Source organism: Thermobia domestica, chromosome 16 (genome assembly GCF_964235325.1).
Source record: "Thermobia domestica chromosome 16, izTheDome1.hap1.1, whole genome shotgun sequence".
NCBI lineage: Eukaryota > Metazoa > Arthropoda > Insecta > Zygentoma > Lepismatidae > Thermobia > Thermobia domestica.
The window spans coordinates 175629445-175645872 of NC_137469.1; the positions used below are offsets into that span (position 1 = coordinate 175629445).

General features: G+C 36.0%; 1 protein-coding gene and 1 long non-coding RNA gene across 3 annotated transcripts in view; one reads left to right on the top strand and one right to left on the bottom strand.

Moving 5' to 3' along the window:
• The window catches only part of Np (serine protease notopleural), a 256460-nt gene that overhangs the window by 95325 nt on the left and 144707 nt on the right, over positions 1-16428 (bottom strand). The gene's annotated exons all lie outside the window — the stretch shown is intronic.
• Positions 10929-15112, top strand: LOC145673512 (uncharacterized). Its single transcript, XR_014128778.1, has 2 exons — positions 10929-13120; positions 13467-15112. It is a non-coding gene; the product is annotated as an uncharacterized LOC145673512 (long non-coding RNA).

The window sequence follows — 16428 nt, forward strand, 5'->3', positions numbered from 1 at the left end:
ACTGACAAAAAATCCCATAATATGGATTTTTTCCCACAGGTTGGCATCACTGACTAAGGGAATGCGAGGTGTAACATCTAAAAAATTCCCATCCTAAAGAGAAGAGAGGAAGGGGGTAATTTCTAAACTATTCAAATTACACTTCCTTTATTCAGAAAGGACCCAACACAACTTAAGTTCGAAATTTGGAATTACGTATTTAGATTCTTCATTAAATTTAGGATTTTTTTTTTAAAAAGAAAAATCCGTTCCAAGGGGAAAAACTAGAACATTTCTATAATAGGAGGAGGACATTTCTAATTTCCCAGAAAATGTCGAATGTCAGGATTCGCTTAAGTTGGAGGTCTATAAAATTTTAATTAGAAATAAATTACTGTGTGTTTCAATGTTGTCAAAAATTAAGCTCCTAAAGGGAAAAAGGAATGAAATTTATATTGTTATATGAAAGAAGAGAAGTGATTTAATTATCAACACCCAGATCACACTGCAATATCTAAAACGTGAGATTTGTTCAGAAAACAACAACTGTTACGAAAGCAATGAATAAGACAGGAATTCGTTTGAAATACTAAGTTTCATAAGGGAATAAAGTGGGCCATTTTTTTTTTAACGTGAATAAAGTATCTCACTAACCTCTGAAGTTAGAAGGATGATACTGGTCATAGAACTTCTCTTCTACTCTGTTTCTATACTAACTAAAATGTCCGTTGTTCACTCGGGAAGAATAGGTTTATAGAAAATCTTTGAACCCAGTTTCTCTTCTTTAGGATACGCATTTCAATGAAAGCGTAATTATAAAAACCCTATGATATTCTATTTTTAGCATAAATTTTGAAATTCCCTGTCCCCTTAGGATACATCTGCTAAGCAATCTATCAATATACATGATGAAAAGCCTCAAAGTAGGTACTATGTTGCAAAACTCATTTCAAACGGATAAGCCATGATCACAGACAACACCGATTAAATAATAATAAAAAAAAGACCCTACCCTCCCTTTAACTGAAATTTTAAAGAAATGCTGAGTCTCATGTTCGCAGTTTCTATTCACAGTTTTATCTGCCTACATAAGTTGAGAAGCTCGTGAGTTGAGTTGATTTCGAGTTCTCTTAATGTCTCTTTCAGCAGCGAGGCTATATGAGACGTGGACCTACTGATTAACGTGGAATCCGAACCACATGAGCTCCCGCCGGGAATCGAACCCAGGAAGAAGCTCGTGAGATTCTCTATTTTCCACGTTATTCTGAACCTTATACTTCCACTCATTATCTCAGCACGATTTTTTGAAGTAAAGGAAGAGTTGTGTTTGTGCTTCATAGACTGGCAAAAAGCTGTCGATAGGGTCAATTGGACGAAACTTTTGCAAACACTTAAAAAAAAATGGGGTCAATTGGAGAGGTCGATGACTCATTTGCAACCTGTACATAGGACAACAAGTCAAGTTGCACTTGAATGAAGGAGAAACCAATAGTATGGAGATTGGAAGAGGAGTCAGACAAGGATGTAGTATGTCGCCCCAATTATTCAACATTTACATTGAATGTTTAATGAAGAAAGCATTAATGGGAATTGAAGATTGGAGCCAGACCATTAACAAGATCAGGTATGCTGAAGATACGGTTATAACTAGAAGGAAAGAACGACTACAGATGATTGACAAAATAGTTGACACCGGGAAACTATATGGAATGGAAATAAACATTGAAAAATCGAAATTCATGAGCATATTTTCTGGAAATGCGCCCTTATGGGTCAGAATACAACAAATAGTATTTCAAGAGGTCGATCGTTTCAAACATCTGGGAAGTATTTTGACGAAAGACGCGTACTGGAACAAAGAAATCAGATCAAGAATTGCCATAGTCAAAGAAGCATTCAACAAGAAAAGGTCACTCGTAACTAACAAGGTTAATATTAGACTAAGGAAGAAGTTGGTCAAGTGCTATACATGGGGCATTGGAATGTATGGTTCAGAGACTTGGACATTACGTAAGTTACAGAAGAAACATTTAGAGAACTTCGAAATGTGGTGTTGGAGGAAGATGGAGAAGATAAAATGAACAGCGAGAGCAACAAACGTAGATGTTTTAAAACGGATAGGAGAGAAGAGGATGCTTCTAGCCACCATCCTTCGTAAAAAGACCAATTGGATTGGACAAATGTTGTGAAAAATTGTCTTTTTCATAGAAGGAAAGATGGAAGGAAAGCAAGGAATAGGAAGAAGGGCACAAGTGATTCATGATTTGAAACATACAAGTTATTGGAAGCTACAAGAGGAACCTGAAAATCGAGAAACGTGGAAGAAACATTCCCAGGCCAAAACTGAAAGTTAAGAAAAAATCACCCTCATTAGTCCCAGTACCTGCCAAAAGGCAGAATACTCAATAATAATAATAATAATAATAATAATAATAATAATAATAATAATAATAATAATCTATATTCACTGATACAAGAGGAACGCTACTAGTATAAAACCATGACAAATGCTATTGAAACTCGTATCATTTTCCCATTCGTTTTTACTACCCTCGTTTATGCTGATACCCACCTTTGCTGACGCGCCCGTTCCCTTCAGACGCACCCCCTCGCTAACTCTCGGGCCCTAAAGCTTTGCTCTGCTATGACTCGGTTAGATAGCATTCGTGCTTTTTAGTGGCGACCTAGCGCAGGTTGTTTTGTGTTTTTTGGGCTGTAGTTTTTATGCATGTATCCGGACGCTGTATTTATACGCAAATCGTAAAAGAATTATAATTTTTCAACAATTGCTTATGATACCCCCTTTTATTTTAACTATGCCATGTGGATATTTTCATGTCGCTCAGCATAAATCATTTAGAAAACAATTAGAAGATAATTAGTGAAAGGATTCTAATTTTTGAACAATTATTTCGAGTGGTGAGCCAAAAGTAAACCTGCACGCTTTTTTAACATGTTACATTTTTTAGTATACAAATTACCCAATATACTTAAATCACCTATTTTTATTCTTTTAAAAGATGTAATTACATTTGTTCACAACAGTAGCGTTCGGGTGGATACCTTCAGTGCATACCTCCTCTAAGGTCTTTATTCTTGCATTTTTTTAAATAATATAAATCGTGCTACAGAAGATCATATTTTTCGTATGATTCTATTAATACTATTAATGCTTCTCTTGACCAGGCAGTATTGTTTTGTAATTACAGCGAGAAATAAAGTTGAATGTCGTCAGGCGCTACTCTTTTCTGATTGGTAGTTGTATGGAAGTCCAAAAGAAAATATAAACTATTTCTATTTCTTCCAAGTCAGGAGCCAAATAAGGACAGCAGAAAATTTCAACCTGAACTAGGGGCAAGTTACCTCTCACACGATCGTTAAGTAAGGTGGTGAGTTTTAGATCGTGAATCGCAGCCTTACTTCAGTCCCGTCTGAGACAGGACTAGCTCGGGAGTGTAATGCTCCCGGAAGTAGAAACGAGAAACACAGTTCTGATTGGTTGGCGTTATCCACTTCTTGCCACGTTGCATTAAAATAGCAGAAATCAAACGCTTGCTGCTGTTGGCCTTCGTAACCGAGTGGGCTAGTGCTATATGCTAGTAATAAAAGTCTCTTTTGGCGCGAGTTCAAACCCGGCCCGAGGAAAGTTTTTTTTACATTTTTTAGTTTTATAACACTTATTAAATTAAAATAATATGAAAATAATACTTGAAAAAGTGAATTTATTTATTTTTGTGCAGATAAGTAGTTGTAGTACTTACGCCCTTGTACTCCATGATATAGGGCTCGTTTTGTTCCCCTTGTACTTCATGATATAAATTTTGTGACCAACTTAAAACAACTGGCTAGGATAGCGCGTAAAACAGCTGGCTAGAGTAGCGCGCGGAAAAACGTACTTCCGGGACCCGGGAGTATTACTCTCCCGAGCGGGTCGTTCTGAGACAGGCTTTACTCTGGAAGTCACTCATGACTTATATGAATGCATTTCACGACGAAGGGCTAGTCTGCAGGTTAACGATGGTCTCATGCCGTACTAATAAGGTAAGCTAGATTTTCTTTAAGCTTTTCCATTATTTTGATAGTCATACACAGTGTGTCGAAAAAAATAACGGAACTTTTTAAATTAAATAAAACTAATTAGGTATTTTACCAACTGTAGTTCTTTTTTATTCAAAATACATCCTTCTGCATCAATACACCGCTGAGCACGTTCAACCAATGCTAGCATAGAGTTTTTAATGTCCTTTTTCGGAATTGCTTCAATGACCCTCGTCACGACAGATTGGACGCGTATAACATTATCATATAATGTTCCTTTCATTTTGAGAATAGTCACACGGCGATAAATCAGGCGAATATGGAGAATATGGGAGCACACAGATTTGTTTTCTAGCCAAAAAGTTACGAAGTGCGACGGTTCTCAGAGATGGTGCATTGACGTACAACAAAGACCAACTACCTGGCGCTCGATAGTCGGGCCTTACTCAAACTATTCGCTTCCACAAACGCTTCGTAACACGCAGATAATATTCACCATTAACACTTTGACTCTGTGGAGCAAATTTCCAAAGTATAATACCTTTGGAATCGTAAAACAAATCAACCTGGTCTTGTCACGTGACTTTTGAAAACGCAATTTTTTCGCTTTCGGAGAACCTGGAGACTTCCACGTAACATTTTGGCGTTTTGTTTGCGGGTCGTACTTGAAGCACCAAGTATCATCACCAGTTATAATCGATTCCAAGAACGTTCTATTCCGTCTGGCTGTTTTAATCAGATCCTTTCAATGTTCAATGCGAGCAAAATTTTTGGTCACCAGTTAAAGTGTGCGGAACAAATCGAGCACAGACTTTCCGTTTCCTTAAATCCTTTGTCAAAATTTAGTGAATTATGCCTTTCGTCGTATTTAATTCCTCCGCTATTCATCTGACGGTCGAACTCGTATCGTGTGCGATCATTTCACGCACTTGTTGCACCAACCTATTGCGATTTTTGTTTTTCGCTCTGGCTGGCTTTGGGTCGTCTTCCAAGGACTTACGCCCATCCCGGAATCGCGTATACCACTCAAACACATCTGTACGAGATAAGCACTCATCACCATACACTTGTTTCATCATTTCCAATGTTTATGTAAATGTTTTACCTAGCTGGAAGTAATATTGGCTCTTTGCTCCATCGTGTTTTTGTGACGAGGTGACACCAATACACTCACTTTTCTTGCCATAACTTGACACTTCGTTAAGCGGTTCTCGTGATTGTGGTCTCGTTTTGTTGAGTAGGTAGGTATCCAGCTTTCCGACTATATATTGCGTCAATAGATGGAACTAGTGGTTACCTGTAAACAAAAAAGTTCCGTTACTTTTCCGAGATACTGTGTATATGTCGAAAGATGCAATCAAAACGAAAGAAAAAAGTCCTTTCCAAGGAGAAACGCCCGCAGGATATTTCCAGCAAGAAGAGAGGTGGGGAGACTACCACATACAAACGAGGCTGCAAATATGTACACTTTGATGTGCATAGTACCATGCAGTATGTAAGACAATTATTCTTGACACAAATTGCACACATTTATTAATGACAGTAAACACATTAAATAGTGTAATAGGCGAGTAAGCAAATCTGATGTGTTTAGACATTAGAACTGAATCCTTTTCGAAAAGCCATGAGCAGTTCTCCCCCTCCCCGTCTACGGGCGCCCATGTTTCCAAGTTACTATAAACTGACGAGAACAAAGCTGAATACTTCCAAACTATGGAACATACCGTAGTCAATTTAAAGAATAAGTGCACTATACACACTACTTAAATATCAGGTGCGTGAACTTGGCCCCCCGACCGAGAGCACAAACGATGAGGTTAGTGTTATTGTTTAGTGCATTGTTTGTGCTCGTTTGTGCACGAAACCTCATCGTTTGTGCTTTATTAGTTCCGGAGATAAAAGATAGGGGGGAGAAATTCACGCTGGTCCCCTACCAGTTTTTCGCTCATATCTCCGAAACTACAAACAATGGGGTTTCGTGCACAGACCAGCACAAACGATGCACTAACCAATGGCCCATCGTTTGTGCTTCACATGTTTGAGAAATGCAAGCATTTTATTTTAAAAAACGAAAATTTGTATCCAGTTTCCAACTTTGTTTTCAGTTTTTCGCTTATAACTCAGGAACTATTGAAACACAAACGATGGAGTTTTGTGCAGAAACGAGCACAAACGATGCACTAACTAACGGCACTATTTTCATCGTTTGTGCTTGAAGTTGGGGAGTCAGTATGAACTTGGCCCGTACTAATTTCGCTTATATCTCCGGAACTAATAAAGCACAAACGATGGGGTTTCGTGCAGAAACGAAGCACTAACCAATGACACTAATCTAATCGTTTTTGCTCCCGGTCGGGCGGTTAAGTTCACTCATCCTTCCTTGGATAGTTGAGCAAAATATTTTATGAAAATATATCCAAGTAAATGAACTTGGATGTGCATTTTGAGTTTAAAATTCCTTTTGGAAGCGAGGCTATATGAGACGGGACCTACTGATTACGTGGAATCCGAACTACATGAGATCTCGCCGGGAATTGAACCCGGGTCTCTCACGACAAAGGCGGGTACTCTAACCGCTCAGCCACAAAGGAGCTCTTCTCACTTTCAAGAATTGCTAATACTCTTTTCATTCCTTCCTTGAAGCGTGGTCATCATGACAACGATACATACGTCATATAACGTTAACATCTGAATAGCTGACAGGGCAAGTTTAAGGACTTGCCCAGCTTGTTTCTCTTCATCTATTCTCCGAATGTCATGGTGAACAGAAGACGAAAAGAGTTACGAATGTACTAAAAATAAATGGGATGCTCTTAAAATACAGTGTTTTTTTTTAATTGTTCTAGTTAATCGTTCCAAGTAAGGCATTTGGATATATGTTTCTAGAAAAGTTAACGAAACACATTTAGTAGACCATCAACGTGGCTATTTTAATATAAGAGGCTGATATATTTTCAACGTTTAAAAAGTAACATTAATGTAAAATGACCAGACATTCCGTTATAGCCGGGACAGTCCCTTTTTCTCAATCGTTGTCCCACTTTCCTTCTCAAACGAGACGTTAAAAAAAAAAAAAAAAAAAAACACAAAGTGTCTCCAGGATCAGCCCTAGGCAATTTGTAGTTCCGTGCAATGGCATTATTTGCCGGCCCCGTTTCACCAGTAACAGGCATTTTTTTTTGTTAAACCTATAATTTCTATATTATTGTCATAACCTTTCTTATGTACTACATATTATTATCATAACCTTTTCTTTATATAACTATCTTCATTAAATTATCAAAATACATCAAAAATAATATTATCCTACTACCAAATATAACAATAAGCTATCTTCCACAATCACCTTTTCCAATAATAAACAATACCATATTTTAAGTTACGAAACACCAGAAAGAACAAATCTTAAAAGCCACGATTTCAAGTATGCTACCCCATCATGAACAATGAAGGGGAAGGAAAACACACTCGCACTCAGAAAGGCCTAAACACTACAAATACAATCTCGTTGTGTCTTGATTTTTTTCCTTTAAGTAATAATCCATTATGTTAGTGAAAGATAGAGCTAACACACCTGCAGAGGAAAGATGGTAACCTTGTTTATAGAATTCAATATCAAGCTTCAATCTGAATATATCAGCTTGCAATTGAAGTGCAACTAACTCTTGTCTTTATTTCATGGTTTTCCTATTACATTTGTTGAAAATTAATAAAAAATAAAAAAAATCCACCTTCAATAATAAGGAACTCGTTTGTGACAAAGACAAGATTCGTTTTCATATCAAAACTGTGATTAACTAAATGGAACAGGTGTTCGCTACTGTTCGCGACTTGAATTCTTGTATTTGCCACATACAAGTCTTTGCCGATTATACACACACTAACATTATAAGAAATACCGGGCGAATGCGTTATGAAATTACATTCCTGCAACACCAAATTTATAGACATGCGACAATAATTTTGGGCATGAGTGTACATCATTTTTACTCTGAATTTCAAATAAAATTTACTAGCTTTGGTGTTAGTAACGTAAGAAAAATATTTATAGCCCATTATAGGTACTGCATTATAGTGTACGACTCCTTACAATTGCTTTCACTTGGAAGTTATGCTCTAATGTGAAAACAAACAGTTTAGCTAGTGGTTCTCCTCGAAACTTACGCTACTATACCAGAGGCGTCATTTAGGGGCAGCAGAAGGGGGAATTCCCCCCTTTAAGATTTTGAGGAACACATATACACACAGAACTACAAGTGCATCATAGGAAATTTGAAACATTTACGTGCATCAAATGGCGCGTTAATATGTATAAATTTCGTTTTTGTCACTGATGCGCAGCATTTTCAACCCTAGAGAACGATCGAAAATAAAAAATGGGTCATTTGAGACATATAAATGCATTGTGGTTTAAGATTACTCAATTGATGCAGATCTTTGCATCGGTACGGATGCATTTCTTCTTGATGTGAGCGTCACCTGTCGTGTTTTGTTTGAAGCTAGTCTCCAGTACTTACTGCGCATGCTCGACTGGTTTTCGTGTTGTTGTGGAGCGAATTCTGACTTGTTATTGTGTGTGTTCTTTTGTCTAGTGCTGGAGTCTGCTTAGAAAAACGGAGGTAAGTGTATATTAAAATACGATATTATTGTGTTAGGTAGTGCAAGTATGTAGTTATTAAGAAAAGTACCGTTAGCAAAACAAAAATAGCAACAAGAATAGAGACAAAGCCATAAGGGATTCTCAGAAGGAACTCGTTTTTTACAAAAATCCACAAAGGAGTGAAGAAATATTTAGGTTAACTACAGTACATACTGTATGTTGAAGTGACTCATGCTAGTGGCTGCTTGATTCTCATTAAATATATCCGATGCATGCGTGAACTCCGAACCGCTGTTATTATTATTATTATTATTATTATTATTATTATTATTATTATTATTATTATTATTATTATACTTAATATTGTTATTAGGTGAAGGTTGATTATTTAGAAAAACTTCATTTAACTCGTATAAGTGTTTACTCCTGCACCAAGGGCGCCGATCCTGGGGGGGTTTAGTGGTCTGGGACCTCCAAAGTTGAAATGGTCCGCAAAATTGCTAAGTTGAAGCAGGTTCTCCTATTTCTACAGTACATGGTCGTTCATATTTCCTTTCTACTAATGCATATCTTTCATAGGGCCCTCCAAAGTTACACAGAAAACGGCGCCCTTGTCCTGCATATACCAATAGTTGAGTATCTACTAAAAGTCACACATGGTCACGTAATTGTGATGTTTTGGTTAGAGTATCGGGCCAAAAGCCCCGATTTCGTGATATTGAAGTAAATATTGACAAAACACGGGTATGCCTACTATTGAGCAGGAAATAAATTGAAGGTTAAAAACAGTAGCACGGCATTAACCCTTATATATATCGTATATGTTTATACGTTAGGGTTGTATTTTCATTATTCGATTTAAAAAGTACTAATAAAGCTTTTTTTCTAGAGTGGAAGCGTTCTAGAACACGTTACGCATGGTTTTACGCCTTTCTGGGTCGAAACATAGGGTGTGATACGTCATAACTTAAAACTAAAGAATTTTTTGTGAGGCCTATTTTTACTATTTTTTGAGTTACTTACTTTTGCATCTACTGTATAACAAAAATTCCCTTTTTCTCGATTTTCCCGCTCAGATACTCGACGGAGACATGCGAATGGAAAACGTTTCAAAGGCTGTTCTATTCTGAAGAGAATGAGGTACGAACCATAATGCTAATGTAAATAAGGATGTCTCAGGAAATTTTTACCTGAGATCTTGTTTTAAACGGGAATTTATGGTACTGTGGGCATATTTTTTGGCGGGCTTACTTTTGCACCTAGAAGATCGATATTTTGCACATACATTCAGTGTACTCCTTAGTATTCTACAGATATATTTCAGATCTCTGCGGTGCCCCAAGTTGTGTTCAAACGGGTAAAAAGGTTTTAAAAAGGGATATTTTAATAAATCTCTTTATCGAGATTTTCCCGCCTCAGATACATGATGAAGACATGTGATTGGTAACGTTAGAAAGTACTTTCCATTCTGAAGAAAATTAAGGTACGAACCATGATCCTAGGGTAAATAGGGATGTCTTAGAAAATTTCCCGTTTTTGCGGGAATTTGGGGTATTGTGGGGATATTCTTAGCACATGTGTTAATATATATATATTTACCTTACTGTTCTAAATAGAAGCTTGAAATTTTGTAGACATATTCACTATGCCCTTAACATTTTTCAGTTGATTTTGAGATCTGTGTGTTAACACAGGGGGGAGGGGTCCAGAAATGCTAAAAAAAGGGATATTTTAACAAAAATCCCATTTTTTGCAATTTTTCCCGCCTCAGATACATGACGGAAACATATGAATGGTACCGTTTGAAAGACTGTTCTATTCTGATGAGAATGAAGTGTAAAACATGACGCTAGGATGTCTCAGAAAATTTTTATATTACATCCGAATCTTTTTGAGTCATCTGGGCCACTGTGGGGATGTTCTTAGCTGATTGGTAATTTGTTTCTCCCATCCTTACTATTCAAGATAGAAGCTTGAAATTTTGTACACACGTTTCGTACACCATTTAGTATTTTTCAGTTTATTTTGAGATCTGTGTGTTAACACAGGGTGTTCCGGAGGGACCCAAAATACAAAAAAGGGATTTTTTCTACCAAAAGCCTTATTTTTCCCCTCAAACTTTCCGTTTCAGGGACATGATAGGGAAATGTGAATGGTGCCGTTTTAACACAGCGTATAATAAGGAAAGGAAATTTCAAATGTAATTTCTGGTATCATTATCAGATTAACGTTTCAGAGGTTAACAGGATTTTCCACTAGTGTTATGTTCTTCCAATGAATTCAATTTGATTATGAGATTTAAACTGACTGTTACTTCATTTTTAATTAAAATTCATAGTTTCATGAATGGGAAATGAAAGAAACATAACTCAGCATGTCAGAAGGCTACTGATGATGTGTCAGTAGAGACAAGAGACACACGTACTAGAAAACATGCTACAGGCTAAACCAGTAACGTCTTAGTTACTGTTCCATTTTCAGTTTTTTTTTTTTTTTAAGAACATGCGTCGTGTACTTACGTAACATCCTATATTACTGAGAAAGTAAACCTGATAGCGAAATTCTGATTTCAGATTTGAATTTAACATGGTAAATTACTATAGACCTACAGACTTTTATCCCAGAAATATAACTTTTTTAGAATATTGTAATTATACATCACAAGAACAGTTTTCATATTTTTGTACCTAATTCGAAACGTCCACGTATTTGTCCGTTTGCAAAATATATCTTTAATAATTAAAAACAGGGAAATGTAAGTGAACAATTCTTTGAGATGATTTTAAAATGAAACTTTGGATGTCTTCCCGTTTGGCCTTTTCCCGTTTCGCCTTGTGCCTGTTTTCATTACTTCAGGCTATGATGCTAAGATAGTATATGCTAATTTGATTGTAAGGCGAAACAGGAATTCCCCTTTGCCCATTCCATTTCGCCTTACACCAGCGAAGGGGATTTTCAAGTTATGATAGGGAAATTTAGTGTCATTTTGGAAAACATTTGTAATGCTAGTAGTATTTACGTTTGAACGAACAGAATAGCGTATAATCAAAGCAAGTATTCAGAATTTTGTGTTATCTGCGTCACTGTTTAAAAAATTGCTCATGTAGCCTTGTGTTTGTACCTCACATATGAAGAAGAGAGCGGCGGAAGAACGAACATCAACAATTACTAAGACATATAGGTAAGTATATATAATAGTTGTAATAAGGTATAAGTAATTTTGACACTGAAGCTTCTCTGCATGTTTCTAATATTTACTCGTGCAAATTTTCCAAAAGTTATTTTAGAACTTTAGATGTGGAACTTTTCTTAAATGGCATCCTAGCTAGCACACAAATACATAATCCATTTTTTTTATTTATAGTGTAACACAATTAACCGGTCGTTGCTAAGCAATATTCCGTCTGTCTTTACTTTCTAGAGGGAAAGTACGACTTTTTTTTTTTTTTTTTTTTTTGCTGTTGATGTTTAAAATGAATTTATTTTCTTCTCTCCAGGAAGAAGATTGCTAAGGGAAATTACTGTGGTGAAACTGCATCTGTTGTCCCTATTTTTGGTGCCGTTAAACACTCTCTATATAACGTACGAGCATGAACCGGGCACCACTATCGCAAAGATTGAATAAATTGAATGTGGAAGGATCGTGGAGCTAAACGCAGGACGGCAAAAACTTTTATTGGGGGATGAAGGCAATGACACCAGTAGAATTCTTGTAAGTTATATTTTAGTAATCAAGAAAATATTTATCATTTCTTACGTTCTTCTTGTTTCTTTTTTCTTTCTTTTCTTTTCTTTTCTTTTTTCTTTTTTCTTTTTTTTTTTTTTTTGAAATCGTGAAAATCTGTTATGACAATAGTAATAGGAGTAAGAATATTAATATTAAAGCATTTTCTTTAGAATGTCTGTGTTGTTTATTCTAGTCTTTCTATCTTCAACAGGTTTTCGGCACTATTGGAACTTTGAAAATTATGTGTCAGTGCGACAGGATTTTAATGGAGGGACACTTAAGACTGTACCTCTCCTTTTCTCCCAAATGTACATCCTGCACGGAAAATATTTCGGCCAGATATTTGTTCTCCTCTTCTGCATATTGCCCAGTAAAAAGCAAGAGACACATGTAAGATTACTGGAGATAATCATGGAAGAAGCTGAGAAATTTGGACTGCGTTTCAAATTGAAAGAAGTTTCTATTGATCTTAAGAAAGTAGCAATCAATGCTATAAATAAAGTATTTCCTGGTTAAAATCACAGGATGTTCCTTCCACTTCTCTGAGTCTGTTTGGAGGAAGGTTCAGCAGTTAGAACTTTCTCAATTGTACAAAGAGAACACTGAAGTAAAAAGATGGATTCGACATGCAGCAGCACAGCCTCTGGTACCAACTTCCCATTTAGATGTAGTGTTTGTACGTTTGCAAGAAGATGCGCCTGACGTTCTATGAAGGAGGAGTTCCATGATTATCTTATAGACACTTGGCTGGATGATGGTGACACGTTATTTTCTCTGTAAGTATGTTTTCTTTCCTACATAAATAGATGGCGTTTAGTGCAAAAAATTAATGATTGTTTTTTATTATTAAATCATTAATTAACCTATCCCGAGCACTCTACAGTATAGCATTTTTTCCATTAACACCTAATGTAAAGTGTAACATAGATTTTCTTGCGACGTGCATGTATTGAAGATTCTACATTCACTGATTTGTAAATTATCAAAAGAACACATTCTTTTGCTTTGCAAAAGAAATAAATTAGGTTCACCCAAAATTTTGCCATCGACTTTCCAACGTAGATTCTCCTGCAATCCTTTGAATTTTTAATGTGCTAATGATGTATTTTTACCTATTTGCAGTGACTTGTGGAATCACTTTGAAAACGATCAAGAACAAATGACTAACAATGCAAGACAGTGGCACGTCAAATTACGAAGAAAGGCATCAAGGGATCACTTAGACATACATTCTTTCATTGAATTAATGAAAGACAGGCAACGTGAAAATGAAAGATTGCGAGTACTTCTTCAAGTGGTTATCAGAAAACACACTTAGAAAGCTAAGGTAGAGACGGTTTGACGACAGGATTCACCGCCTAAAAGATAGACTTAAGAACAGTGAAATTGATGTAATTTCATATACTGATGCTGTTTCATATTATATCCACATAGAAACTTGATATGCTATTTCGGGTGTGATAATAAAATTTATGTTCTAAGATATTTGAGTTTAATTTGTCTGAAATAGAAGAGACGTTGCAGTTGAGAATAAGATAAATCCCTCTTTGTTACATAAACAGAGTGAAAATTCCCTTGTATGTTATAAGGTCAAGCAGGAAAAGGCCAAACGGGAATTCCCCTTCCGCCTTAAGATAACATCCTTATCGGTTGTATGGCAAAATGTTTTGAGGGCATAAGGCGAAACGGAAAAAGGCCAAACGGGCATAAATTAGTATACTAAAATATATTATAAAAAAGCGATAGAAAGATTCAGAGATAATCTGAGTTGGTAGTTTCCACTTTTTTTTTTCTTACTTTGTAAAGTTTTGTGTTTCCCATCGCTAGATTTGCTATCGGTACGATTTTTCTAACATTGACCCATGTTCTTTTATTTCACCAAAGATAATTTGGGATTTTAGCTTTAGTGAAAATGGCAAAACTGCTCTTGTACAGCAACCTGTAAAAAAAAGGTATGTACCTAGGTATAATAAGTTGAGTTCTTTTCGTTTTTTGACTTGTAAGATATACTATTTGAAGGCCTTATTTTTGTAACTATTTTCTCATAATGGTTGTGACATAGTTTAGATGGATCTCATAAATTGAGTGGCCTAAATTGTATATTGCACATCTGATATACAGGGTTGTCAAGGGTGTGAAAACGATGGAATAAATTTACAACACTACCAAAACTATGAAATCGAGGTTTATTGGTGTTATGCATGACAGAGTGAAAATATTCCACTTCACATGACAGCCTCTGCAACCATTTTGGAAGGTATCATACTGGATTTTAATTAATTCAGTGAAATGGGAACTTTACGATCCGATACTATTGTTGAAATAAGGTGTGATTTCGTAACGATAATATGGTAGTTTCCTCTCTGCTTGTTTGCATCCTGAACAAAATTATGATCATAAATTTACAATGACAAGTTTTTGTATCTAGACCTATGTGATCAAAATTTCGTTAACAAAGAATATAGAAAACAATCTTGTTAATGTCTTTAAAAATCACTCTTTATTTCAAAAATAGTAGTGTATCGTAAAGTCTATATTTCACTTAATTAACTCAAATCCAGTATGACTACTTCCAAAATGGCCGTAGAGGCTCTCATGTAATATGGAATATCTGTACTCTGTCCTGCATTACCCAAAAAGCCTCGATTACATATTTTTAGTAGTGTTCTAAATTTATTTAATCGTTTTCACACCCTTGGAAATCCTGTATATTTAGGGAATATGCAACCAGCGATACCAACCATTGTTTCAATTAATGCATGTAAATGCTTCAGTAGGAGACAAAAATGCATAACATTTTGTGATTTCAGCAAAACGTTTATCTGCATAATAAATTTTATGCACACAAGTGCATCAATTAACACAGTTTTTATTATGCATTTAGTTGCATCCTTAAAAATTATGCATCTAAACGTTTTGCTGGAGTCACAAAAGTTATGCATTTTTTTGTGTCAACTAACGCGTCTGTGGTTCTGTGTGTACTTGAATCGATTGTCTACTAATATACTAGCACAACACGTGAAAGTCTTATGTCGATGGAGCTATTGCACCATCACGCGAAGTCTGAAATGACGCCCCTGAACTATACATATTATGGTGGGTGGAGACAAACGTATTTCTTCAAATACTATCCTTATTACAAAAAAGTACATTCAGCTTTAGTAATTTAGAATTAATGAAAACAAACGTAACAGTTTCACATGGTTGTAAATAACTCGCCTATCTAAAGAACTTTTGAACATAACGATGAATAGCCAAATTACACTGTAAAAAATCGTTGTGTTATTTCAACGACATGCCTATGTGTTAACACGATTGTGTTAAAATATAACACAAACAGTTGGTTAGAACAACTCACTCTCCATTTGGAGTTGTGTGTCAAATGCCGGTAGTTGAAATGACACACAGCCTGTGTGTTAAATTAACATAAGTGTAGAATCTTCGGTGTTGTTTTCTGCGTGATTACCAATATATTGGGCATCTAATTATAAAGGCTGGTGTACTGAAGCTACACACAAACACAGTAGGAAGAAATACTAAACAAATCCTGGTTGGCTATTCATAAAATTTTAACATGCAAACCTGGCGATGTGTTCTCAATTGTTTTACATAATGCTTCTGAAGAAATATGCCAGCAGCGAGAAACAACACCGTATTGTTGTGTCACTTCTATACTGCACTAGAGCTCTCCAGTCAACAGCGGGGACTGTGTTTCAAAAATGGCGGAAAACCAGTAGAAACACGATTAAAAGGCAAACATATTATTAGGATTTAGATAAGAGTTTCCTATCATTCTTGAACAAGTTGTTGGTGAAGGTTGTGTTTCGAACCACCAAGAAATACTTCACAATAAATGATGGGGAGGACGACAAAAAAGTTTATGAAGATTTTCTGAATGAAGTGTTCTGTTGTTTACTATTCTTATTTCAAAATTAGAATCTTCAGTACACCACAACCCTTTACAACACAGAAAATTTTTTACATCAACACCACACACAGAGCTATTTCAACACCGAAATAGGTGTCGTAGTAACACAGAACTGGAGTCGAACTAAAACAAGAAACGGTGTTAATCTGGTGGTCT